Genomic DNA, 27,444 nt, shown 5'->3' on the forward strand with positions numbered 1-27,444 from the left:
TAAATAGAAACAAAATATTAACTCATTTCAGCACATTTCCAAATACTCAGGGTAATCTACTACTGAGACAGATTTTTTTTTTTAATGTGTCAGATTGTCGAGTACCTGTGCTTTCTTGTTCTAAGTTTCTACAGCTGCCGCTTATTTAGACACATCTCATTTTACCCTGTTTTGGTTTCTGCCTCTAGTAATGCTTTATATAAGCAGGAAATTAATCTGGTGTTTTACATTACTTGCAGGACTAGTATCTAGTCTTTACATCCAAGCTATGTCAGGAAGTTTTGCTGATGGTTTCCAGATGATGCATCTTCTCCAAGCTCTCTCTTTCTTGTTGGGGTTTACTTTTTTCTTGCTTTAGCCCTAGCATTATCTTGTGTTATGGAAAACTGGCAAGATTGCTGCTGCAGGTGTCATTTTCCAAGACCACAGCTTTGATCACATCACTGTGCTCTTGTACTCCTTATTTAACATGTCAAAAAGTTGGTCGTATCTTCCAGTCTCAGTGCCCAGGAGTTGACCTCTGAACACCTGCTTTGATTCTTTGATTTTTGTAGGTTTGATGTTATTTCCTTATGATTGGGATAAAGTTTTGTGTTCCCCTGCCCCCCTTTTCCCTTTTTTTACAAAGAAGCTGTTTTTCTCAGACAAACAGCAAAGTACAAAGTTATGGACAGATGAATGGCAGGAAAATGATCCTGGGAATGGGCCATTCTGTCTTAGCTCTGCCTCTGTGCTACCCTCCCATTTTTGCTTTCTTTCCAACTACTAAGCCATGACACAGAAGCACAGAAATGGCAGCCGTAAATGAAACAAAGCAACCACCTCCTAAGCCAAGTTGGAGCTATGGCACGGTGCTATGACAATAAAAGCTCCAGTGTTATGCTGTGGAAATGAAGGGGAGGAGGAGGAGGAGGAGATGCAAACCTGGCTCTGCCCAGGCACTTAGGCTGCTTTATCTTTCTCCCCACCTTGGCATGCTCTGTTTCTGCCGAGGATGCTGCTCTGCCATATCACCGCATTTAATTTTGTAGATATGAGAAATGGGTGGTTCAGGACTCGTAACCTCCATCTATAAAATACAAGACTTCTTAAAGCACATTGACTTAATCCATCAAGTTCCACGCTGTCCATTACACTGCGATTTGCAAGTTTTCATAAAACTTATTATTTGGGCTAAAAGAAACTCTCTTCATCCTTTTTGTCAGAACAGATTTTATGCAATCTTTGTGATCAATTTTCTTCTCCTGTGGCTCCTAGATGAACTTTTTCGTTGTGTGCTACTTGGTGGTTCAGTAACCAGCTACCTTCCTACCTTTCTGTTGCAGAAGAAAATGGCCCTGGGAACAAGAGGACGTGTATTAAAGCAATGGACCAAATGTTTAGAGAACAACTGGGGATCTTTGGGGTGGAAAATATGGTTTAACAAATAATAAGTTATTTGTCCACTTTAACAGAATTCCATTTGCCTGAGAAAATACTTGCAAAGAAGCTGTTCCAAATTCATTTCTGGGTGATAAAGGCATCCTGGGCACTGGTTGGTACACAGCCATGAATCCAGTGGCTTTACGCTCCCTTTCGTACAGGAGGAAGTATCTTTGAAATCAGAGAATTACTCATATTGAGAGTCATATGAACATAAGTTCATATTTTAAGAATAATTTGATCTTTTCTCATAATCGGAAGCACCCTTACAACTTCTGAACTATTTTTGGCCTTTGCTGACTGAAGCAAAATCAGAAAGTCTTTTCTTGGCCTCTCAGGATGGCAAGGCAGGGGTTTTCTGATTAAAGAGGTCAGTGGCTTCTGATGCTTCTCTTGCTATGTGTCTGTTGCTCTGCTCCCTAGTGTGGAGCCAAAGACAAACAGGGCTGAGCTGTGAGCTGTGCTGGGAGCACGCGCGTTTTGGCTGGAGAGAGATTTGGCAGAACCGCCCTGGTTGGAAGGGTTTCAGCCTAAAGCCAAAGCCATGTGCTGAAGAACAGTTTCTCTGAGCAGCCACATCTCTGCTGAGCCAAGAACACCTCATCATTACTCTGCAATTTGTCCTGAACAAGTTGAGATAAGCGAGTTCTCTTGAATATAAATGATATTAATTAGTCTTTTTCCCTTGACTGATAGAATTCTCCCAAATGTATTTGCTGTTCTGTTCTTCATTCTTTGAATTATCTGGCATACCTTTACAGTGCTTTGGCTCTATCCAATGTCTTTTTCAGGAACAAGGAGTGTGCACTGTCCATCCTCTCAGCTTGGAGCTATGTAGTCACACAGGCACGTGGCTAAGTCAGACCCCAGTGAGCTGGATCAGTAAATGATGTGCTCTCGTGCCCATGTCCACTTCCCAGGCTCATCTCCGCATGTTCTCGCTCACTTTTGCACTGGTGCTTATGTCGCAGAGTCATGAGAGAAGTCTGGAAGCTGAACTGGCTGGAAAATAATGGTTTTTGTTTGTTTTAAGGTCTTTGTGTTTTTTTTAAGATTAACATTTTGGTTCCCTGGCCTGGTTCACCATATGCTTACTAAAGCACAGAGAGGTGAATGCAGATGTGAGGGTTTGGAGTTAGCGTAGTCTGGCTTCAGGTTGCCTGTGCAGACATGAAACCATGGTCTTGATTTGAAACTTCTGGGGAGAGAGAAATATGTGGGGGGGTTTGTTTTTTATTTTGAATTACAAAACTTGACTTGCAATGTCTGTATTTGAAGTTACCAATGCACTCATTTGCATTGAACGTAGCATACAGCAGATGTTCGTGGTGCATACACCAGTAGCTGGAAATCATTAAAAGGGAAAAAAATAAACAACAAACAATCAAAAGGTATGAAGTTGCAAATATCTGAGTCTTTCCTACCTTACCATGTTCTTATTTCAGTAATTTCTTGCATCTGAAATTTTAACTGCTATCTACAGTACCTAATATATCTGTTATATCTTGACTTCTGGTTGCTTGCATATAATCCCCCTTTAGCCCATAGAACAACTGATTAATTCAGAGTACTTGTTTGCTTGGTCTTTAAGTCCTGACAACCCAAAAATTTTATTTCTACAGCCTGAGAGGACTGTTTTACCCACATGGACTTTTTGCTTTTTGTATGTTACACAACTACCCAGGAGCAGCCACATGCAAAATACTGTACAAACCAGCTCATTCTTCCTACATTTGGGAAAAGAAGGCAGGCATAGCCATCTTTCCAAACTGGAGCAAAATGAAGTATTTTCTTCCTCTCTTCCCTCTAGAAAAATAGTTCTTAAATACTTATCAAGCCAAAGAGACTTTTCTTTCTGACTGTTTCTTTGAGTTCTATCCTGTGGTTTACCTCAGCATCTGATTTCTTTTTCCACTCTCCGAAGTTAAGCCTGTTTTTGATTAAAAGCAAGCTGAAAGGAAGATTAGTGCATTGCAAGGAGAAGCAGACTTGCTAATACAAAAAGAAAGCAGGAAGGTAATTTGTCAGTGATCACCTGGTCCTGGACGTGATGTTTTCTGGTAGCAGCTCTTTTGCTCAGTCGGACTAAGCCAAAGTGAAGGGGGGTTTATTATTTTATGCCGCAACCATCTCATCAAAAAGCCAAGACATTCTTTGAACTGAACTGAAATAATCTGTTTGTCCTTTCTGACTGCTTTGCAGGCAAATTCCTCTGCCACAAATTTGTGAAGTACGTTTTTCTCTTTCCCATTCTGCCAGATTTTTGTTTTTGATGAACTTTTAAATTGTTTGTGTTTCTGTGAAATTCCAGTGCTTTGTGATAGCATCTTATGTGACTTCAGCTTCCAAACCCAAGAAGTAGTGTGGAAGTATTCCTCAGCTGTTATTCAAAGAAATGCTGAATGAGTTAAATAATAACAGCAAAGGTAGGCAGAATGAAAAAATAACCAAACCCCTAAACCTCAGTATGTAGAGTGCAAGTCCATGAATGATGAAATGCTGAGACTGGAGTGGAGAAATAAAGATCAGACTCTGCAGGAGAGGAGAGAGATGTACACAGATTCTGTGTGCAGGATAAGATGGGCATTTTTTCTATAAACTGAGAGAGCTACAGAACTCATCTCTACCACGTGAAGGCCGTGTGAAGACTGGGCTGCTTCATTTCTGAGCTGTCTCTGGAGACTCTCCGAAGCAGTGGTTGCCCGATGGGGAGCACAGCACAGCGGAGCATCCCGCTCCTGAAGCACGGGGCTGCCTCAGCAGGCCAGGGAATGGCACTGGTCTGGGCTTCAGCCTGACTCTGTGGCTACAGCAGAAAGTCAAAGCAGAAAAACAGTTACTCTGCTTCTCATGAGACCAACGGAGCATATATACGCATAATAGATAAGTTTATCACTCCTAAATTTTCTATTCTCTTGCTGGATATCTCTGTAGCAGAGCATGCAAATACACATCAATATCTGGATATATTTCTTCTTTTATATTTAAATTTTTTAAATAGTTATTATTTTGTCCCTTACTCCAGTCAGTAAGAGGTGATGAGCACTTTCCCTTTTCAGCTTCCATTTTCCCTAACCGTAAAACTCCTGCCCCATCCCCTCTGGGTTTAAATAAGTCACCATTAACAGCCTTAAAATGTGTAATTTCACTAAAATCCTCGAAGGAGATTTTCCAGCTCCTGCAGGAGAGGGCAGCAGAGATCAGCAAATGCAGAGGCTGGGGGGGACAGTCACTTGCACAGTGAAATAATGTGAACCAAAGGGTTGGGTTTTCCTTTCCTTAAATTTGGTTTTAAAGAGTGGCAGTTACAAGGCACCAGCCAAGTCGGAGCAATCTCAGTGATGGATTTTAGTGTCATTTATAAACAGTTGCAGGCTCTTTGGAAAGGAAAGAAGGACATTGAGAGTATCCAGTTTTCTAATAAGGCAATAAGATGTAGAGCTCAGGTTGTAGTAAACACAAGGCCACACCTCACTTGAAATCTGTTTTGATTTGACAAGTAAGAAATGCCTGAGAATACATTAATAAATATAATTTAAAACATTATTTTGCATCTAATGTGGGAAAGGTAGGATTTGCATCAAAACTTGGTGGCTGGTTGTGGACGAGTCTAGTTCAGTTTATTTCTGTGTTGAAGGATTGCCTCAATTATTTACAATAAGGGGGAGATTTGCTGTCTAGAAAACACTGAGAGCAGATCTAATGCAGACAGAAATCATGGCAAGTGTATCCTACATCAAGTGACCAAAGTAAACTGTTCCTGCATTTACCTGGAACATCAGAGGATGCTTGTGCCAATAAGCCACAGTGAATTGCTGGCAGCATTCCTGCACACCAGCAGAGATCACAGTGGCTTATTTTTTTGTGTGCATTTGTAGGAAGAAGAAAGGAGCAGAGAAAATTTATGACAGGAAAAGTTCTCTCTGATGGTTTTCAAAGATATATACCTCAGTACTTGCTGGTATGGGTGTTTCTGGTGAGCAGTGAATTGTTGTCTATCATTTTAGTATATTTAAGTAAAACAAAAAGTACTGGAAGTACAACTGACCAGAGGCACTGGTGTGTTTTAGACAAGAGGTATGCTTGAAATAATCTTTTATTATTGTTATTAAACCTTATTAACTCTTGCATCACGCACTGAATACTTCTACCAGCTTCACGGCATCCCCTTTGAAAAGGAACTAAATGGAACTATTTCTCTTTCAACGTGCAGACTTGTGGTGCTTAAGGCCCTGTATCAGGTAATTCTGAGCCCAGAGCAGTTTTAGTTTAGCAGGAAGTAAACTCTGCATTTTCAGCTAGAAAGCCACAACAGAAATTGATTTATTTTTTAGTTGAAGCATCTAATATTGACAACTAGTGATGAGAGCCCATATTGGTGCTGATTTGTGAAGCCCAGCTCCACAAAGGACATGGTCTCGTTCAAACCTGTGCATATCCCTGTGGAGTTTTAGGGGGATGACAGGTACCGGGAAGTTTTCTCTTGTGCTTAAAGGAAAGCATCTCACTTGCTAGATATAGTTCTCCAGCTAATGTTGTCAAAAGTGGTAGGAAAACAAGGGCAGTGATGAACCAGATATTGAAAGGACTCTCACCTTTACCCTGACAGCACCTCTGAGGAGCTTGTGCCACTCCAGAACTCCTTCATTTCCTTGCACTTTTCATATTGCAGGCTCATGAATTACATGGATTGGGAGCCACAGAAGGTATATTTGTACCATATGTGTATCAGTCACACCATTTCTCAGACAAAAACATAACTTACCAGGGAAAAAATGCACCAAAAAGCCTGAAGACACATACTGTGCACTGTCTTTACACAAGAAGGGTTTGTGATGAATGTGAAGGCAAGGACTGGCTAATGCTTTATTTAAATACAGATAATTTATTTTATGAAGCAAGTAATTCTATTTTAAAGCATGGACCTGCTCATGCTCACACCCTGAATCTAGGGTTTTAAGAAATTATTATATATGTGGAGCTCATAGTCCTTATTGAATTGGCCTCCTCCCAGCTTTTATTTCATGCCTGGGTCCTGTTTGGTGTCTGCCCGAGGGAGCAGGGGATGCAGTGTGTAAGAGCATCACTTGTCCATGGGAGGCTGGTTTCTGCTGCTGTTGGCTGGAGCTGGACCCGCTGCAGCGCTGGGAGTGATGGAAGGTGCCCCCTCGTCCCATGGGTTTGGGGGCCGCTTCCTCCCAGCTCCTGGGAGCTGCGCTCACTTTGGACTTGTTTGCAGAGGAGTTTGAAGAGGTAGTAAGATGCTCTGAGTCATAAGCGTTATTGAATCTTTCACCTGCAAGTCTAGTTGAAAGCCAGCTCAGACTGATAGCAGTTGCACCCCAGGAGAGTGATAAATTGCTTACATAAATAAAGATGATGTAAGCACTGGCAGTGTCGGGGGAACTGCCTCCCAAAAGCAATTCTGTGTTCACTGATACAGTCTGTGCTTAGCTCTCCTGTTAGAAGAGATCTGAGAAATGAGGTTCCTTCTCTCAGCCCAGCAGCAAAGCTGGGGCGCTGCTGGCAGGGCAACATCAGTTCCCCTCATCTGTGCTTATAGGTCTGGCCATTACTGGATTTTGTCATTTACTTTCATATGAATCTGGAATATCTGCTTTGAAAGAATCAGTTTCATTTTCTTTTTAAAGTGTTTATTTCTGATGGCTTCTTGCTCTGTTGGTGAGAACTTCCAAAGAGTCCTTTCAGCAGATTTATTCACAAGTAAATATAAAAGTCACAATTCTTCCTTCACTGCTGGGAAGGCCAGGATGCTCATGAAGATAAGCAGGCCTGATTAAAAACCAGTTTACTGAGACTTCTGCAAAACTAATTAAATCTAAGGCCTGATGCACGGACACCTGAACACTGTGTCTAATACATGCACATGTTGAATGGGACTGCGACTTGTGCCTCTGCAGAACAGCCCGGACCATGAGACACCTGGGGACCTGTGGCCCTGCAGAGGCAGGACTGTCTGCAGGTAGGGAATCAGGGCAGTTTCCCAGCACCAGCAGTAGTAAGAAATGGAAGCTGGGGAATGGTTTTGCCTCCTGATTTGGTCTGCTCGGTCTCTGCATCTCTAAGCTTGTGGCAGAGGAGGTTGGAGCAATTTCCTCTAGAGCTTCCTTGAAGCATGACTGGAGTAAAGGACAGTGACAGTTTTAATGTTGTGCATCTCAGAAAGTATTGTAGCTGGAAACAATGGAGGAGTCTCAATAGCAGAAGACCTTCCTTTTGTATAGTTTTGGCTTTAATCACCTGTATTCCTGCCAGCTGACTCAACTGTTTTTCAAGATCCAGTTTCTTAGTCTTCTTTTTTTACCCACTGGTTTTTTATAAATAAGAGGAACTGGCTTTCTGCTAGCAAATCTCCATCCTTTTCCTATTTCAGAGTCTTCTAAATGATAACACGTTTCCACAGAGAAATGACTTATGCTGACAGGCTCAATTCCCTTCACAATCTTTCCTCCTTTTCACGGCTCTGTAGGGTTTCATCTTGCCAACTCTTTTCTCAAGTTCCACGCTGCTTATGTATGTAACTTTTGAAGATGGTTTTCTTGTCAGTGTCTCTGTGGCAGAAGATTTTATGGCAGTAATTATCCCAGAATGAATACTTTGTTGGGATTAAAGGTTTCAATTGATGTCCTTTTGGTTTTGTGTTTTTAAAAAATATTCTATGTGCAAATCATGGGCTGCTGTTTATTTTGTCTTTCAAACTTCTAATTATTTAAAATTTTGGTTCTTTTCTTTGACTAACAGTATTGCAGGTTCTCTGTGGGATTCCAGTTCAGGATTCAGTAATAAAACTGAGTGAAGATTTAATTGCTTCAGCTCAATCCCATACTATTGTCTGACCTCTGACTCAATAACAAAAAGCCTTAAAATGAGATAGCTGGTGGGAAGAGTTGCATTCACATAAGTTAAAAAAATCTCCAAGAGAGCTTTTCAAAATCACTGTGATGCATCTTCAGGGTGTAACTGAGCATAGCTTTTCTGAAGCCAGTTGTATACCAGTTGAGGATCTGTCCAAAGATTTGTTATGTGCCAGGCCTTCACTAAATTCATTCATGCTAACTTATTCAGAAAGAATGAAATGAAGGTGCATGTAAAAAAAAAAAAAAGACCAGCAAAGCAAATTCATATTTGCTTTGAAAGTGTGTAGAAAAGGGTTGGAGTCTTTTCTGCAACATTGGCAGGTTCTGATTCAGCTCTGGCAGTAATTATTCAGAGCAAAGATGGATTCTGCATGAGAAAAAGAGAGAAAATACACATAATTCCCAGGGAGTCTTGACAGTCTATGAAATTAACCTGATTTCTGACATCTGTGGACAGTGGGAAAGGCTAAAAATGATGTTCACATTTAATATACATGAATTCTTAAGATAGAAAAGCCAGCTTGTCTTCCAAGATGCTATGTGATCCTGCCCCACAGCTGCTGGTTAGGCAGGAGGTCATCTTTTAGATGCCCTCTCCAGATTTAGTGTCTCATTTAAAATTACAGCTTTTGCTAAAAAACCCATGTGCAGCATTTCCAGATTGAATTAGTCTAGCTTCAGCTTCTAACCATTCATCATGAAGGCAAGCTGAGGGTGTTTCTGTATGTCAAAACTGGAGCGCTGCTGGATGCCAGCCAGCTCTGACCCCCCGAGCAAGGCTGATCGCTTCAGATGTGGTGTTGCACTATCAGGGTCACCCAGCTCCTCACTCAGAGCAGACTTGCTTTCCACCATCACACCTTGTAGGCACAGGGGATGTATATGTACCCCAAGGTTTTCACTGCTATCCCCCGGTTACACAGTTTAATCATTGTCCGCTGCTGTTCTTTTCAAAGTACAAAGGGCTGGTTTCGAAGACAATGCGTGCAGTGAAATTCAGTGTTTCTGGTGCCTTTGTGTAACAGAGTTATTCTATTTCTTTCAGAGAGCCCTGCTGAAACACTGCATGTGAATTTTGCTAAATGGCTTGCTGATCTCCTTCCCACTTAGAAGCGCTTTCACGAAGGCATCATTTCACCATTGTCTGTCCGAGAGCTGAACGCAGATTTTATTTGGATCAGATTTCAGTTTTTGAAAATAATTTCTGAACTTCCCAGCGGTAGTGATGTCTTCAGTAAAGACTTTAATCGAGCAGCCTTTTGTAATATCAAGCGAGTTACCTACCCAAAGCAGAAAAATACGTAGATACGCAAAAAATATTTTCCATGCTGCTAATTGATAAAAAGTGATCGCTCTAATGTGTCCTTAGTCACATTCTGTGACATGTCTAGACATAAATAATAGCTTGATCTGTTATTTTTAAAATGGGTATCAGTGGTTATAAAAAAAGCTAAATTCACGTCTATAACATTGCTCTCCACTTCTGCATGGCCTCCTAGCATGATGTTCAGAAGCAGGCTACCTTTACTGCTCCCTTCTATGAGGCAGCAAGTTACTTGGGTGTTCGACACTGTTGGTCACAGAATAAAACAAACCACAGACCACTTAATGGAGAGTCTAAATGACACTTGGCATGATGCTGCAAGGACTCACTTTGTCCCATGCTATCAAGTGAAATCCAGAGCATGAATTCAAATTGAGTTGAAACGTAGAATCGTAAGTGTTGTTTGATGGATTTGTTTGGGTTTTTTTAAAGCAGAAGCTGTCATCTCTTCCTGCTGGTAAATCAACATCTTTTATTAGCTATCGTATTTTTACAGTATGTACCCAGCAGAATCATTTACTTCCAAATTTAACTGTAACATTCCAGGAAAATTGTAACAAATGTTTTAAGTCAGTCAGAAGTGCAGCTAATGGAAAAGGCTGGAGGATCGCTTCTGGTGTGGAGCCTATAGCACAGAGCAAGTTAGTCTGAAAGGCTGGACTAACTTACCTGGGATACATATAAAAGGATAGGAGTTAAAGTAAGGTAAAGTTGAGCAAATATCAATAAAAAATTTACCATAGGAAGGTTTCTCCTTAGGTCTGTTGAATCTCAAAAGCAACGCCCTAGCCCTTCCTGGCAGGGAGCAGGAGGAGGCAGGAGGTTTGGATTCCATACCTTGCTTGGACCCTGAGCTGCCATGTGAGCAAGTCACTTGCTTTTTTGTCCTGTGCTTACCTCTCTTTAACTGAGGGCATCTGTCTATCTTCCTATAGCAAATTCACTGAAATCTGTAGGTTAAAAAATGGTACATAGCAGACTAGGAATTTACAGGATCCTAGTGGCAGATTCAGCACTGAAAAGAGAAAGTAGATGGAAAATCATGCAATGTACTTTATTGTATAGTCTGTTGTTACTATTGCAAAATCGTGAGATGAGAAAATATGGCAGCAGTCATATTTACTGAACCTTTACTGTGTCCTGCCATGGGCATCTGTTGTGGACATGATGTGTTTGCCACCATTGATTCACACATAGGTTGCAATGCAGAAACCTAAATGCTACTTAAAAGATCCCAAAGTGAAGAAATTAAGGTTTCATAACAAACTAGAAACATAAAAAAAGAGATGTCAACACTCTCTGAATATATGAGCTGTTTCTGATCTGTTAGTGGCAGAGAAGCATTCTTGTGACTGAAATGCCCAAAGCTGCTTAGATGAGCTTTCCAAAGCAGGACAGATCTGAGACTGGTCAGGCTCTTCCCAACAGACATACAGTAGGTTGCCTTCCTGAAAAATAGGACAATTTCACTAAAAATAACCAATAGGGATTGTCTTAGGGCAAGGCAAGTTAAGTAGTTGGAAGAACTTGTACCCACAGAACGGTCCTTGTCCCGACTCTTCTGGTGTTGTCTTGCTCAACTCTGAGAAAATGCACAAAATTCACAGTCATTGACTGTGCACTAAAAGCAGCAAGACAATTTTCCAGTAAAAACTTCCAGGTAGATGGGTCAGTGGGGCCTGGTGAGTTTTTTTGTACATATGATTTTGAATCATGGTAAATACTGTCAGAATTTGCTGTTCAGAGATTAACTACCCCTCTCAAGCCTTTGAGGTTTTTGTTTAAATGCAGGGAGTTAAACTGTGTTCATCATCACTAATTCAGGTATACACAAATGCACAACAGGTTAGTGATACTTATGTTAATATTGATGAAATGCAAAGATTGTGTTTAGTAAAACACCTTATCCTAAACCAGGTCTGGTTTCTTCTGTTAACTTCCATTTTTTTCCCACTGTATGTGAAATTGTATTCCTACAAAATATTGTGAGTGGAATACATTGCAGTTGTCATGGATGATCTTTATAGATTTGAGTGTATTGGGGTTGCTGCTTATACTTTTTTCTGTTAGCCTTTTGAGCCCAAATTTAAAAATCCTCTAAACAAAACCAGACCATGAACTACTCTTAAGTAGTTACTGCTTTAGATTCCCTTTGATCCCTCTGCAGACACAGATCTGTTCATACATTCACATTTTTTCTAAAAAAGTAACAAATCAGAATCTCAATTAAAAATTTTTTTGAAAAGAAAAAGAAGCTGTGTTGCTATTTTTGCCCTTATAAGTCCATTCAGATATACAGCAGTATCACAAAATTAGCAGGCACAAAAAGATGAATTACTCATTATTGAGGTATTTGGTAATCTCATTGCTGGTCATCTGAAGTCAATAAAACTTTGTTTTATGCCAGCAGGGAAAGAAATCATAAGAGCTGCTCTTTAATAAGCTTTCAACTCCAGCATTTTACCCTGTCTCATGAGGAAACCAAAACAGTCTTTCCTGTCAGGGATGTCCGTAATGTACTGTGAGGATTCCGATATATTATGGTAGCTGCAAAGGAATGATGTTTGCCATCCACAGATGTTTGATTTACAGTGGTGTTTTATACTTTGTCTTCGCAATTCCGTGACTTTCAGACAGCTTCTGGCCCACAACACACTGAGAGTTCTGTAGAGGTCTATTTGGTCAAAAAGTGACTCTTCCATTTGAGTTTGCTCAAGTCCCACATATTTCTTTACCATCTTCTAAAAGCAAGTTTTTACGTCTTACATTACGCCCTGGAAAGTAGAAAGAACTTCTGATCAGTCCATGAGCCTGCATTTCTGTCAAAAGATGTTGGTTTGATCCTGTGGCCTGGATAAAGAAGTCATCTTTCCTGTAACCAGACTTCACCTGGAGCCAGTCAGAAGGTGAAAGCTGAAGAAAAGGTTTAATTTTCCCTAGAAAATGCAACTTATTTGGACTGAAATTTTCGTAGCAATACATCTGATTCCAAAAACAGATCTTATGGCTAAGGTTGTCATGGCTAGGATGGAACTTGGTCAAATGAGGACATCAGAGTCAAATCAGCAGCCTGGAGGTCACACATGCCTGTGAGTAGCTGACCACCAAGCTATTAAATCTCTGGAAGTATTTGCTTTCCCATTGCATTTGTAGCTGGGATGGAGACTCAGGCTTAAACCCTGTTACACCTTTGCTGACTCAATACCTCACAAAAAACCTTTCCAATGTCTGCTTATGGTCACGCAATAAGGTAACCAGACCAACAGACTTTGAGCCAGCATTGGGACATGAAGCTAATGGAGGGAGTACAATGCATTAGCCAATGCTATTCTCATCATCTCCAGCAAAGTTTTCTCTGAAGTGGTTTAGCCATACGCCAAATTGGATGAAGCCAAAATGTGAGTGCTAGCTTTAAGGCATACACAGTGTATACTTAATAAAAGGAAGCTTTCAAGAGAGGAATGTATGAGCTAAGGCAATCCTAGAGCAAGGGTAACTCATGCTTCAATAAGTTACATGCATTTCTGTGTGTGGGGCTGATAACTTGCCCCTACTTGTCAATGCTAATTTTCTCCCACTAAACAAATGTTCAGCTCTCAGCATCAAGAGATTCAACACTTAAATGAACAACTCCTGCGTTGTCAGAGAATAAGTTTCCTCACATGTAGGTTAGTGAGTTAGCATGTAAACATGTCTATTTAGCACAAGGTCAGTGGGTATACAAGCTCCAGCTGGATGGTACATGCACGACAAATCAAAAAAAATCAGACTGAAAACAAGATACATTTCAAATAACAATGAGAGGAAAAACCTCAGAGCATGGGAAAATACCCTTGTCATTTAACATCTTGAAGTAAAAAGTGCTAATGTAGATTTTGGTATCTATACCAGAAAAGATTTGTTTGTAAGGAAACTAAGATACACATGTGCTTGGAACACCACAGGGTGACTGTGCAAGGGCAGAAGACTAAGTGACCGGCTTCTCATGGTCTCTTATGCTCTAGTTTTCCATCTGCATAGAATATTTTCATTGTCCATATAAAATGCATTCTCTAGTTTAGCTTAAAAGACGTTTCCTTTCAAGTTTCGATTGGCATCATGTATGCTAATATGTTCAGCCATAAACTCCTCCACATAGATTACACATCTGAATCATTAAACACTTTTATTAAGAGGGAAAAAATATGTTCCTGAGATATTGGAAAGTTCAGGAGGTGAAAAACTTCTGCTTCTATAATTGACATGCTTGCAAATAAAGTGTTTCATTACAATGGTCATTTTGAAGCTGCAGCTGGCAGCTATCACTTTGCGGGGGGGAATTTTTGTGGTTTTCACAGTAGCAAAATAACAGTAGTCATGAAGGTGTAATTCTGTCTTAAACAGATATTTCCTTTGGTGTCAGCAGGCTTTCTTAAGAAAATATTAAGGCACAAGTATAAATATTACTAGAGAAAGCTTAATTTTGGGAGTCCAGGGAGGATGAGGAAGAGATGGAGGGACAATTCATTCTTAGCACTCCAGGGTAATTCAGGCTGGAAGGGACCTCAGGAGAGCTCTAGTCCAACCTCCTGCTCTGAGAAGGGTCAGCTCTGGGATCACACTGGGTTGTGCAGGGTGTCCTGTGGTCTGGTCTTGGAAACCTTGAAGGATGGAGACCCCATGGCCTCTTGGGGTGACCTGCTCCACCGGCCTCGTGAGGGAAAGCTTTTCTGCCAGCATGTGAAGACACTTGACTCCGGCTGTTTGAAATCATGAGACAAATGTGTGACCACTAGTGGCCTTTGAGGCACTCCTTTTTCTGTGAGAAGACAGGAATGTACACCATTGGTCTTTGGAGGCAGAGCTTTGTCAATAGAGTGCTCTGTTTTGGGAGAGTATTTGTCCAATCTGTCCTGAGGAAGCTATTCGAACTAATATATTTCCAGTAGGTAAAGTGAGTAGGAGTCTGTTGGTTGGACCCTTGTTGAAGAGAGCAAGTGGGAATTCTTGACAGTGTTTTGCTTTGCAATATTTCACATGTAGTCTTACCTGGCAGGGGTGCTCTGCTAAAGCCTGTTAGATGGCACCCATCAGGTAGGGCGGGGAAAAAAGAGAGTAGTGGATTCATAGTACCAGGTGGAGCTTTTGCAGTCTACTCCCTGTCTAGCCTTGAGCTTTCCTAGGGGTTTCAGGTGCCTTCCCCGTCGCAGAATATTTGATCTGGCTTTCAGAAGTTTTAAGCCTGTGTTTTCTGTGAGCTACCAGCTATGAATTTTCAGGCTAGATCGAGGACCTCACTGTCTGGTCTGCATGGGGCACAGCAGAGGAGTGTTTTGCTATTTGTTTCACCTCCCATGCTACAAAGATGCAGCAAAGGACAGAAGCTGTACTCAAGTTTCAACTTTAAACACCAGAAATAGCTGAAGACCAGCAAAAGCATGCTCCAGAGTAGCACGCTATAGAGTTGAAGTACTTGGCATGCAGTTACACAATGTTTCAGAATGACTCCTCACACACTGCAGTTTAAGCATCTTTTTAACTATTCGGCTGACTAAAGCCAAGAACTCTGAATATTGTATAATCACATCTCGTGTTGATACCTGTTAAAGTAGGTGTATATCATAGATACTGGATGTCTGGAAGTAATCTGAGCTCTGTTGATAAATTCCCAGAGTTTTCTTTTTTCTTTCCTGTTTATTCTTTTTATTCTTTTTATTCTTGTTTTAGAATTTGCTTAATAGATTGTGTACAAACATCAGTGTTTATTTGTCAGTAGGAATGTAGGAGGTAGGAATTTTGAGTCTCTTCTTGATACTGACCTCTTTTGTGGCTTTAGAAATGGCACGTATGTAACCAAACTATGGTTTGCTTTTTAACATCTACCAGTCATTAGGTTTTATGGCTATTGATTAATAAATTCTTTGAGAAGGAGGTATTTTTAATATAAGGTGTCACAATGTGATGGTATATTTTGATGCTGTTTTCTGTGCATAGTAGGTACAGGTTTTTATTACTGCTTACGTGACAAAACTAAATTAATTGCTTTGTTTTCTGACACTTGAAGGACTGTTGAAAAGTCTAAATGTTTGCCAAGGTTAATAGCTATCTTTATGATTGATTTAGCTCTAAAGTTTGACCAGCTTGGAATGGAGACTGATGCTTTAACAAACTAATTTTCATATCAAATGTGATCGTAAATGGAAAATTTTAATTTTAAAGCATTAAGGCAATATCAACAGGCTCTAATAATGTGTACTCAAGTGAGTGGTGTTTACCTTCTCCATCCTGTTACTATGGGTGAAACTACTCATGACTGAAGGCTGCAAGCCTGGATCCAGGGTAAATACTCAATTTAGTGGGATAATATTCTGAGTGCTTTGAAATGTTATTCAGGATACTCTAGGCATATTTATAATTTACTGGAAATGTTTGCTGTTCCCAGCTTATTTTTCTTTCTCTGTTGGTAGTACATGAGCTATGCTTACTCTATAGCCCAGTGTATAACAGATATTTTCTACTTGTTTTGAACACTTTCAGGTTAAGTAATAGGTTAGACCATACTCTTCTTTAAAAAAATTAAAACAAAACCCAAACCTTTAAAATGTCTTTAATCATAAAGAAAAAGATAAAAATCTCAGTATAAAAAGTAAAATAAAAATACTGTCATTTAGACTGAGATATGAAATGTATTCTGATGTTTACAGCTGTACTTCCAACAAGTCATTTAGAATCCCCTCCTGGCAAAAGCTAGGGGAAAATTTACATGCTTAAAATGGCATTTTGCTGGAATTATTTAACACCTATACCAAGAAAGTGAGCTGAATGGTTTGGTTTTATATCTTGTGTCTTGCTCAGGTTTTGAAACTTCAGTGCCCAGCACTTGGATGGGCTGTCTCCGTAGAGGTCTTGCTTCCTTCAGGGATGGCACCACGTCTGATGTAACAGTGGACAGTGTCACTAATGCTCACCTTTTCCATGGCTGACTCATGACTACTGCATCAGCTGACAAGTAGGTGAACTGGTCTTTTTTGCCTCCATAGCTCCTAGTTCTCCCAAAATTTTGCAAATCACTCCAGGCTCTTGTCTATTCTTTGCTGTGGTATTGCCCATCTCTCTTCCTGAACCTGAATTATTGTGCAGCCAGGAACACAAGCCTCATAGAGCTAAAGAGAAAAGAGAAGGCAGTTACCCTTGTGCCCTTTGGGGATACACATTTGGTCCCATTACTGCTGTTTCTGTCAGGTGGAGTCAACACTTAGGACTTTTCCAAAAGACACAACTGTTGAGAATTAGGCGATACTTGCAACAATGGTTTAGGTATGACACGGAGATCTCTGTGCTATGCAATCTGTCATTAACTAAGGAACTAATTTCTGCAAATATATCTCCTAAATGTTGTTCTTGCTGTCAGGAATAGTCCCACTGAACGATCTTACTAGTGAGTATAACATATATGTTTACATTTTCTAATAGCCTAATAACACAACTACTTGCTGCTTGGTTTCCTAAAAAATTGTTTAAGAAACACATTCTCTACAAATCCATTTTAGGACACTTCACTTAACTATTTACATCTTTAATAATATTTTAATTTCTAACTAAAGGACATTAGTTCTTGAGACAGATGCTTAAAAACTGGCATTGCATTGCTGTGTCCATCCATGGATGCAAACATGGGTGCTCAGCCAGTATTTTTGTATGTATGCATGTGATTAATGTACATAGGGTGTTTCTGCTCTTAACTGGACTGATCCTGAGCTGATGTAAATTTGAAGCATACTTCTTAAAGAAAAGAGGGGCCTGATGTGGGGGAGAAAGCACAGAATCAGGCTCTTGAGCTTCATCTGCTTTACAGAAGCCTCCAGAGATTTACTTTATTTTGACTATGATGGTGAAAACAAATTCACAGCTCATGCAGGTTGAGATCTTTTCAGGCAAACTTTAGTACAAAGCACATATTACATTCAAGCTAGAGCCCTTGAAAACAGAGGCTTATAAGGACATTACTGACAATGTTTAGCATTGCAACAGAGTTGATGAGAGCATTGTTCGTTAAAATGATCTTGTTTTTAAGGTAAAGAGTTGGATCTGTTTTTACATAGCAAAGTCTTCAAAAAAGAGGGAAAATATTACTTAGGATGACTCATAAAAGCACTTTAAAAATGCTGTTAAGATTTAAGGCTTAATGTAGATCCTATAAATCTACTCTGCATTCTTTCATTGGGAATGACTGACTTTTATGAAAACTAGGGATTGTAAATCAAGAACCTAAATTAGTGGGGTTTTTGACATGTAAATGTAGATTATACATTAGCTGAGCCCTGACCTGCCTGCCTCCTGGTTCCACAGGGGCCCACAAAGTAGGTGTTTATACTACTGAGAAACAGTTTTGTCTTCTAAAAGCTGGTAACCAAAATTATACGTTATCATTCCTCTGGTGAGAAATTTTTCTAGCGATTCAGGAAGGGGATTTCCTTGCTCTCTTGCTCAGTTCTGCTTTTCTGCCTCCCTGTTCATTCATCTCTTGCTTAGGATTGTGCGTGGATGTTTTTGAGGAGATGGCATTACTTCTGAATGCACTCCTGAAGCTTTCTAAACACAAATGGTAACTAGAAGGATAAAGGCCCACACACAGGCAGGCAAGAACACTCAGGCACACACGTACACACACCCTTTTCATTGTTCACGGGGAGAGTTTGCTCTGCTTCTGAAATTGTGTTAAGAAGCAGCTTCCACGACAAACTATCTTTCAAAAACCCATTAAACATTCTTAGGAAATGCCAACAGATTTCCAGCATGTTATCACAAATATATTTGACCATTTGCATCTTTGGCCCCAGATTAATTTGTTTTTGCCTCGTACCCTTGTCTCCACGCTGTAACGCGTATGGTGCAATCTTGCACAGCAAATACTCCTCTACCGCTCCTGCTGCTTATCTGAGCAGAGAGCAGACCTGTTGCTCTCACAGCAGCCCGCCTACTTAACCTTATCTGCTTTACGCTTCTATTTTTAAAAAAGGAAGCCTCTTTGTCACTGAACTAATATAAACTATAACGTGACTAGATGTCTGACTTTTAAAGAAAGGGCTTCTATCACTTTTATATGGCATTTCAAAGATGATGACATATAATAATACTGTCAATGTACAGTCTATCTTAATATACAACTAGCTGTCTAATGATTAACTTTTCTTAATACTTAATCAATTTATTGTAGAAAAAAACCCCAGTGCCATGGCATGGTTCAGGGTTGTGTTAAGGAGTTTGCTGCACTGTTTGAAGTGATACAAAAGCTCTATACAGCTGGTGTACAAGAGTAAATGATACCTTTCAAAAAAATACATGCAAGCAACCCTCAAAAGCATTCAGACCAGGAGGATCAGCAGCAAGTCTCCACCCTGCAAGACAGATCAGCAGATTCAGACCATGATGTTCTTGTGCATCTGAGATGTTTGCCTCAGGCTGGGCCACATCCCGGCACCCCCAGCCCCTCTATCTCAAGGCCAATGTCCCACTTGTCCCAGCCCCGCTGCAGACCTACAGGAGAGCTCCTGCTCAGCAGAGTAGGGACAGCCAGGCAGCTGCCAGCAGTATGTAAAAGGAAAAGGACTGCTTTTACCCCGGCCCTGGTGTCATGAGGCACTGCTTGTGTGGGGAACACTTAACTTGAGAATACAACAGGAATGTAATACTTTTTTGACATGACTCTCCAAGCCAGCTTTATTGCAGATACTTCCTTGCATATATGTTGATTGTATAGGGTAATAACCGCTTTTCTTTTCATACTTACTTCCTGGAGAACAGATAAGTTTATTTATCTTCTCTTTAACTGCTAGAGAAGTTGCAGATAAACTCACCTTCAGCCATCTAAGCTTGGTTTGGATAATTCCTGTCTCATAAGAGAAAAAATCCTATGCCATAACAGTCTATACAGTGTCATCATGTGAAATGCATTGCTCATTTCATCACTATCCCACTGGACTAGAGCACTGCATTTGTCTGAGGTTGTGAGAAGAGCGTGCTAGAATCTATTCCACCCTGAGCTTAAAAAAGAGAGGCAAAGTCTTCATTCTCACTCCTTCTTCTCCTGCAGAGGAAAAATACCTTCGTAGGTCCAGTTCCTTTTTATCAGAGCATACTACAAATCAGGAAGAACAGGGTATTTTGACTTGCCAATGCATTTCTAACTAGTTGAAAGACCCTGTGCTGTTTTCTCATGAGGATTGTCATTGTATGTGTTTTCAGTGGAAACTATTTAAAAGTGAGGTAGTTGTGATTAAGAAGTATTTTTTGTCAACTTGTAAGTAATTCTACACAGCAACTTTGTGCATGCAGTTTATAACAGCAGCAATACTCAGCATACACCTTACGATGTAGTCATGATCCTGGAAATTCAGTATGTACCCTCATTTCAAAATAAAACTATATCCTCAATCTGAATGCCCTGGGATAGAGATCACTTAATGGTGATTTGAGTGGGTGTTTCTCTGGGTAGAGGGCGTTGTGCACCTTCTGAGATCTGTTCACATCTCAAGTGCATTGCATGATCACCCCAAAAGGCAGCCTGGACATACTTGCCATGATTTTCCTGGGAAGGAGTCCCAGTATTCTGCAGTCCCTGCTGCCACCTGAAACTGCAGCTTGACCCTGACCTGCTTACATTTTGGCCTAAACCTCTTCAGCGGTGTGTGAAATTTCATGAACCCAGCCTGCACTCAGGACATGGTGCTCTGATTATTAAACACTTTTTCAATGTCTGTAACAGCTCTCACTGAAAGACCACAGGACACTCTGCACTCCGTCCCAGCAGAAAGCACCTGGGAAAGGCATGTTGGCCTTGAATATCCTTTCCCAACGTAAGGACACAGTGGAGAGGGACCTGGACCAAAATCTTGCTTAAGATGCCTCAGACAACTCAGCGGTTCTGCTTTCCAGGCCGACATTTTGAGTGTCCCTTTTCTAAAGCACAATTTAAGCCATGTTATCGAACAACTACTTCCAAATTCCGGAAAAATACAGATGCTAGATACATATACACAGTAGACAACCAAATATGTTTGATGACTACACAGTGAGATGAAGGACAGTCCCAGGTTTACAGTACTGGTGTATGATTTTGAAGACCTGGTTTCCAGCATTTTCTTTTCCCATTGCAGGATTTTTGAGGGGAAGAAGCAAACAGTTCTGCCTCTCAGATCCATACAGCTTTTTATTGCTTTAATAAACTGTTATTGTGCTTGAAACAAAGAAACCTTCCCACTGCAAAACAGAGAAGTCCTTGCCAACCTTTTGAACACCAAAGCCATATCAGTCTCTCCTCCATACAGGTGGTGTTTAGACATGGTTTGTTTTAATTTTCTTTTTCCTTTATTTTTTTTTCCAAAGTTGCATTTGTCCTGCAGCCCAAACTGCAGGTGAGTTTGTTGTCTAGTTAACTGAATTTTGTGCCTTTGAGTATATCAGAGGCAACTGTCAACACTGATCCTTAAAGACCTTCTACATCCTTTCAGGCTTTCAGACACAGCTAAGCATAAAACCACAGAGTTGTACAGCCAAAGACTTCTGCCAGCTTTCTTACATGGCTGGGATTGATATTGCTATAAACACTCAGGTGTGACTGACAATTCATAAAACCCCAGAACTTAGAGGTGGAAAAGACTGTTAGGTCACCAGCACCATTTCACTGCCAGGGTGGGATATACCACAGGTGTTTCTGCTCTAAGACTTACAGAAGTGTTGTGCCAGTGGTGGTTGTCATTAATTCCTGTATTTGTGAGCATAAGACTAAATTCTGGTGGTTCTGAGCACCACCTTCTTGCAGAAGTGGGATTTCAAATAGCTCAGTTCTTCCCAAACTTGGGACATCGTGGTTTGAAACATGATCTTCTGTGATCTTTTGTCCAGAAGAGTAGAGAACAATGAAGCACATGGATCAACTGCGTTATTCACACAGGGCATAGTTTCTATAGCTGGTGGGATTTAGAAGGCTGGCTGCACCCGCTCAGTATGGTAGCTTAGTCTGGCCTTGCCTATTTTAAAGTCAGGGAGGAATTTCCTTTTGCTACAGGGTAGTTCACAGTTAAATGTGCTCTTTCTCTCCTTAATACTTACTGTACTTAATAGTTTAGTACAGTGCAAATCACTGAGGCCTTTTATTACTGTATTTTCTGCAAAGGATGTTCCAAGCTATTCATTCCTAGCTAGATATTAGATTTTGCGTGAACTTGTAGAAGTAGGTACTTTTTTCTTTTTTAAGTACAAATGAAATCTTTCACTACTTTACAATACCCTTGATGTATCTGACACAAAGAAAATAGAATTAAAGCATATAGTAATTCATTTTTTACCACAATATGAAATCCTGTTTGCTCTCTGATTGCACATCAAATCTTGACATTAACTAGCAGATATGCCACTTCTATGCCAGGGTTTCATTCTTGCACCATGAGAACAGGCTGATTCTGTGAAAATAAATATTTAAGAAAACATGCTTAGTAAAGTGCTCAGCTCATAAAGGCACAGTGCTAAGAAATCTGGGCAGCCGCTGCCACTCCCACTGAGGCTTGCTCAGCTCGCAGTTTTCACTTTCCAAGATTTGCGTTATAGTTGTATTTTTTGCAGATAGCCAACGTGATCACATTTCTATTTAGAGCTATATGACTTCAGTTTCCATTTGTTCCCACAACACTGTGGTTTGAATGAACTCTTTTCTAGATACTGCAAATAGTTCTTTTACTATTTTCCAGCTGCTTCTGTTTAATGATAACCTGGCATTTTCTCAGCTTCTTTAGTTACAAAGTTGGAGGCTTGGTTTTTAGTGTTGTTTCCTCCTCTATTCAAGCTTCTTCAGGTTCCAGAACTGCCCCTACAATGAGACCCAGCACACCGTGTGCTTACTCTTCCTTTGCAGCGGTACAGAAACTAAACATGGCATGCACGCTCCTTGCTTGATCTTCATAAGATGTTCGACCTATGAAACTAATGTACTAATAGTACACTGTCAGTGTTTCCCCTGAGCTGACACTCTTAGCTATAGAGCAAAGACCAGTTCTAGGCCAGGAAAGTAGTAACCAAATGCAGCTTTTGGCTCTAGGTAGGGACAATATTCAGCCTTTGGTTATCACCTTTGACTACATCAAGTCTGATGGAGTGCACACACTTTCTATTGCCCCTTCTCTCCGACCCCTCTCTAAAGAGGCAGAAAAATGTATGAAGTTATAGCAAACTGAGAATTTTAGGTGAGCCTGAGCAGTTACTGAGGGCTTCTGCCCCACAGACGTGGCATAAACACCATATAATGATTTTTAAATTTTATATTTCTATAGCCGCAAGAGGTCCTGGACAGACAGAAGCTCCATAACACCAACGTACTATATGTGTATATACTCCATCCTTACTTTGAGGATTTCCCAAAGGTAGACCTACCCTTCAAGGAGCTTCCCTGCAGGTAGCCTCTCCTCAATTTCAGTGATGCTCCATGACTGTGCTGTGAACCAGCTCCTTTCAGGATCAGGGTCTGAGGAAAGACTAGATGAAAACAGGAAAGTCAGTAAATGTCTAATATGAAGAAAAAGGAGAGGGAAATCCTCTTCCCCAGGGATACATTTAAAGCTGAATAGGAAGTTCTGGGTTGAGATGTTAGGGAGAAAAGTTATTTTTGTTTCAGGTGGAGCTCTTGTTGAAGGGAAGTGTTGAAATGAGAGAGCTTTGGAGGTAAGAAAGTTTCTGTGCTCAAGTAAGTGGTAGCTGAGACTTTGCTCTAAATAATTTCAGTAAAACTAGTGAGTAGGGAAATTAATTTCCTTTCAAAATGATGTGGAGGAAAGGCAAAGCCTTCGGTTACAGCTCAGATAAAAGAAAAAGGTAAATGCTTTCCATTATATTCCTGGTGCGTTTCATACTTTTACAGACATCTTTGAAATGTACAGTGTAGATGCACTGATTTGAAGTACAATCTCACCTTGCCCTACCTCCCCCATAACACAGGCCTTTATACCTGACCCTGTGATTTCTCCATCAGGCCCCTCTCTCTGTTTGAGCTATAACATGTCTCTTAGATATCCATCTAGTCTTGACTGGAAGACGGCAAATAAAGGAAATCCATCACATCCTTAGGTAGCTGCGTTTAAATCACCAAGATAAGCCTGTACATCTAATGCTTTCCCTGAAGACAAGACAGTAACAAGAATTTGCTGAAGAGGGCAGCGTTCGTGGGAGGGTAAGAGTCTGCAGATCCAGCCATTATTTTTGTAAAACTCAGAAATGGGAAAAAGCAAAGTGTTGCTTTAGTTCCAATACAACATGTGTAACATTATTCTGCAGATGACTTAATGTGAAATGTGTTCTTCACAAAGTTAAAGGGCTTTGAAAGACCGAAGGACTTCTTTATTAATTATTTGGTTTTCAGGCTGATGTTTGGGTGACTTGGCAGTAACGCTACAGTGAGAGAAGTTAAAAACTCTTAGAGAAAAGGGGGTGATGCTACCTGTGAAAACAATTCTATTTGGCTTTGTACTATCTGATGACAGATCATCTTCTTTTGTCAACTGTTTTAAATATTATTTTGAAAATATTTCACTTGTGTTTATGGAATTTGGGGAGCCAAATTCTATAGAATCGTAGAATTATTAAGGTTGGAAAAGACCTGTAGGATCATCAAATCTAACCATCAACCCAACACCACGTCTCCTAAACCATGCCCTGAAGTGCCACATCTACATGGTTTTTGAGCACCAGGGATAATGTTCAACACCTCTCTGGGTAGCCTGTTTAAATTCCTGAACACTCTTTCAGTGAAGAAATTTTTCCTAATATCCAATCTAAACCTCCCATGATACAGCTTGAGGCCATTTGGTGTCTATACCAAAGACTTACTGGAAATTCAAGCCCAATTATAAATGAACTAAGGTATCTAAGGTAACATTGCATGGACTATCTTTATTTCATGCTGATGACCTCTAAGTGAAATTACACTCTAGTTATGACAAACATCAACCAAGATTTCTTTTTTCTTTCTATCGGTATTTGTCAAAAACTATATTAATGGTTTCTTGACTCTGAGCATAAAGTTTCAGCTGGACTGATTTCAGAAGCATTAGACAATATACGTCTACATTATTTAAGTGATATAGTTCTTACCAAAGTTTGAACAAAGTGCCAACTTGAAACCTACAATGGGACTATATCTTTTTTATATAGAACTTTTGATATATTTTAACATATTGAGCCTTCTTGTTTTTTTCTTATCTGTTAAATCTTTACTCTAAGTCTCTAATGTTCTCACATTTTCACTTCATTTTTTAATTTTTTAACCTGGGTTAGCCTTCCCACTGAGAGTTCTTTAGTTTTTTTGACTTCTGCTCTTTTTCTAATTACAGATATCAAAAAAAGATTTTGCAGTGTTTAAGATGACCGAGGTAATCCCTGGGTTATATTTCTCCACATGTTTCTCTCTTCATCTCGACCACTTCAGAATTACATTTGCTTTCATGCCATTCCACATTTTTAGTGCATCTCAAGACTGCACAGGAATCTGAAAGCTATTCTGGTTAACTTAACTACAGCAGTATAAAGAATCTGAAAAATATGAAAGAGTTTTTCTTAGATTCAGGAAAATTTCTTCCAAGGTTAACATGATTCACTCTGTCTCCCCTCAGAAAACTACACAAACAAGCACTCCAGTGTTTTTTTCTTGAAGAAAACTCTTAAGAAAGCAACCAAGTGGATCATCAGCAGGTCAAGAACCTTTGGTTATGAACGCTTCTTTTCATTAGCTTGAATAGGTAATCACATGGCCCTACATAACCTCTGGTACAGTCTTGAGTCACTGGTTGTTAGAACTGAGGTAACATTTAAGGAAAGAGGCATCAAGTGTGTGGTTCTGTAGCTCAGAAATTTATGCATTGCAGTATTTCTCCCCATACATCACAAATTTCATTAACCATGAGACAGAACAATTTTGTTAACAAAGTAGAACATGCTGGATTTTTTTAAGGGCAATTATTTAAAATGCAGTCAACTTGTACTTTGTGTGTAAAAGTACAATTAAACTTCTGACTAAGGAACTAGGACAGCGTATCTTATTCTAAAGCCATTTACTATGCCTGAGGTAAGAAAACAGAGGAAAGACAAAAACTGCTTGGGTACCTGTAGCATTGAAGATCAAGGTATCCTGTGGAAAAGATGAGTAAGAGAAATTGGAAAAGTTTCATTCATTAACCTATCACCATACATCAAGTGTTTTGAGAAATTATATAGGATGTTATCTGAGGATTCAAAAAAATACAAAAATACGTATGAAAGTTTGCATTTCAGGCACGTAATGTAATTAAGTTAATACATTTATTTAGTAGCCTGGTTTCAGCAATATCAACTTGACCCACTAGTCTGTGGTAGCTGCCTACACCAATTTAGCACAACTGCAGGTATTTTGTCTGCTTAGAATTAATCATATGCAACTCTTTGGAAAATTCTATTATTCCCACTACAATACCAGAAATCATAAAATATTTAGGGAATTTAGGACTCTTATGCACAGTATATCGGAACATTAAAAGTCATCATTTTTAGATCTTGCTACTGCTTAGAAGTAGATGAACTGGAAGCAAACGAAATATAATTTTTGCACAGAATAGCAGGAATGTGCTCTACAGATCTACAAACTGTACGAAGATGTACACTTCAAGGAATCTATTGTACCAAAAATATAAAAAGTTTCCCTTTTTTTAGCAGGCAACGAGAAAAAAGTGTAAATTACTGTGCTACAGAAAGTGTAGAGAATTGCTCTTCAGGGTCAGGAGCATGCTGGTAGGCTTCTACAATTACCAGTGCTGTTTTCCGTACAAAAACTTTTCTGTGAAAGCACTTTTTAAACTTCACAGTAGAGATGGGATTTTTTTGCACTAGCCATTAACTGTTTCAAAGTTAGAATCCTATACCAAACCAACTATCTGGTTTAGGCAAAGGAAAGAGGTAGACACCAGGTAGCAACTCTTCCCATGTATTTGTAGATGGCCATCTGATGAGGGAGTACTAAAATCCTCATTACTCTCTCTTCATCCATGAGAAGCAGAGGACCTACCATGTTGTCAGGCAGAGCATTGGAAATGAGGCAAAATGTTTGTTTTCCAAAAGAAATTAGGTGCTAATGAGGTCCTGTTTGTTTTAGGCACTGCCTATAAAGGAGCTGGCTAGAGTTTGGCAAGTGCTGGCCTATCCAGTGAATTATGATACTAAAAAATAAAAGCATTGATTTTGCAAGGCAGCAGCCAAATAGCTCCCAGTGGTTTCTAAACCATATCTTGAAAAAATCCCTGATGCTGGTCCTATAATAAAATACAACAAAATAAAAAAGAGCAAAGTGGATTAATACTGTCCAATATAACCCTCTGACTTCCTGGTCCCTTCCAGACTACTTTGCAAGTCCAACTTAGTAGCGCATGTTAAGAATTGAGAAACAAATCGTGTACAGCCTCCATCTGCACTAGGCTAGATGTATTTTGTGTCTGTTTTCCTGTGCCCTACTTTTAGCGCTTGTTTTATTTTGATTGCTTCACAGGATATCAATAATTATTATGGAAGCAAAATGAAATTACATCAAAGTTTTTCCAAAAGATTGTGGTAAGTATGGACTCATAGCCCAGGAAACGTTACCAGAGTCAAGTAAATTATACAGTCTGTGACCACAGAAGTATTTTAGGAAATTTTCTTTAATTTGTCTTAATTTTATGTATCATGAGGTGCTTAATAAGATGCCATGTGTAATGCTGAAGTGACCTGCTTCTACTTTACAAGTGCAATTACCTAAAGACAAGCTTGTTTTTGTGCAGTTTTCTGCTGGGA

General features: G+C 39.9%; 1 long non-coding RNA gene across 1 annotated transcript in view; it reads left to right on the forward strand.

Moving 5' to 3' along the window:
- The window catches only part of LOC135315521 (uncharacterized), a 50,215-nt gene that overhangs the window by 1,727 nt on the left and 21,044 nt on the right, over window positions 1-27,444 (forward strand). Inside the window, exons 3-4 of the long non-coding RNA XR_010375016.1 lie at window positions 16,459-16,612; window positions 17,953-18,009. This is a non-coding gene — a long non-coding RNA (uncharacterized LOC135315521). The remainder of the gene's footprint in view (window positions 1-16,458; window positions 16,613-17,952; window positions 18,010-27,444) is intronic.

Source organism: Phalacrocorax carbo, chromosome 12 (assembly GCF_963921805.1).
Source record: "Phalacrocorax carbo chromosome 12, bPhaCar2.1, whole genome shotgun sequence".
Taxonomy (NCBI): Eukaryota; Metazoa; Chordata; class Aves; order Suliformes; family Phalacrocoracidae; genus Phalacrocorax; species Phalacrocorax carbo.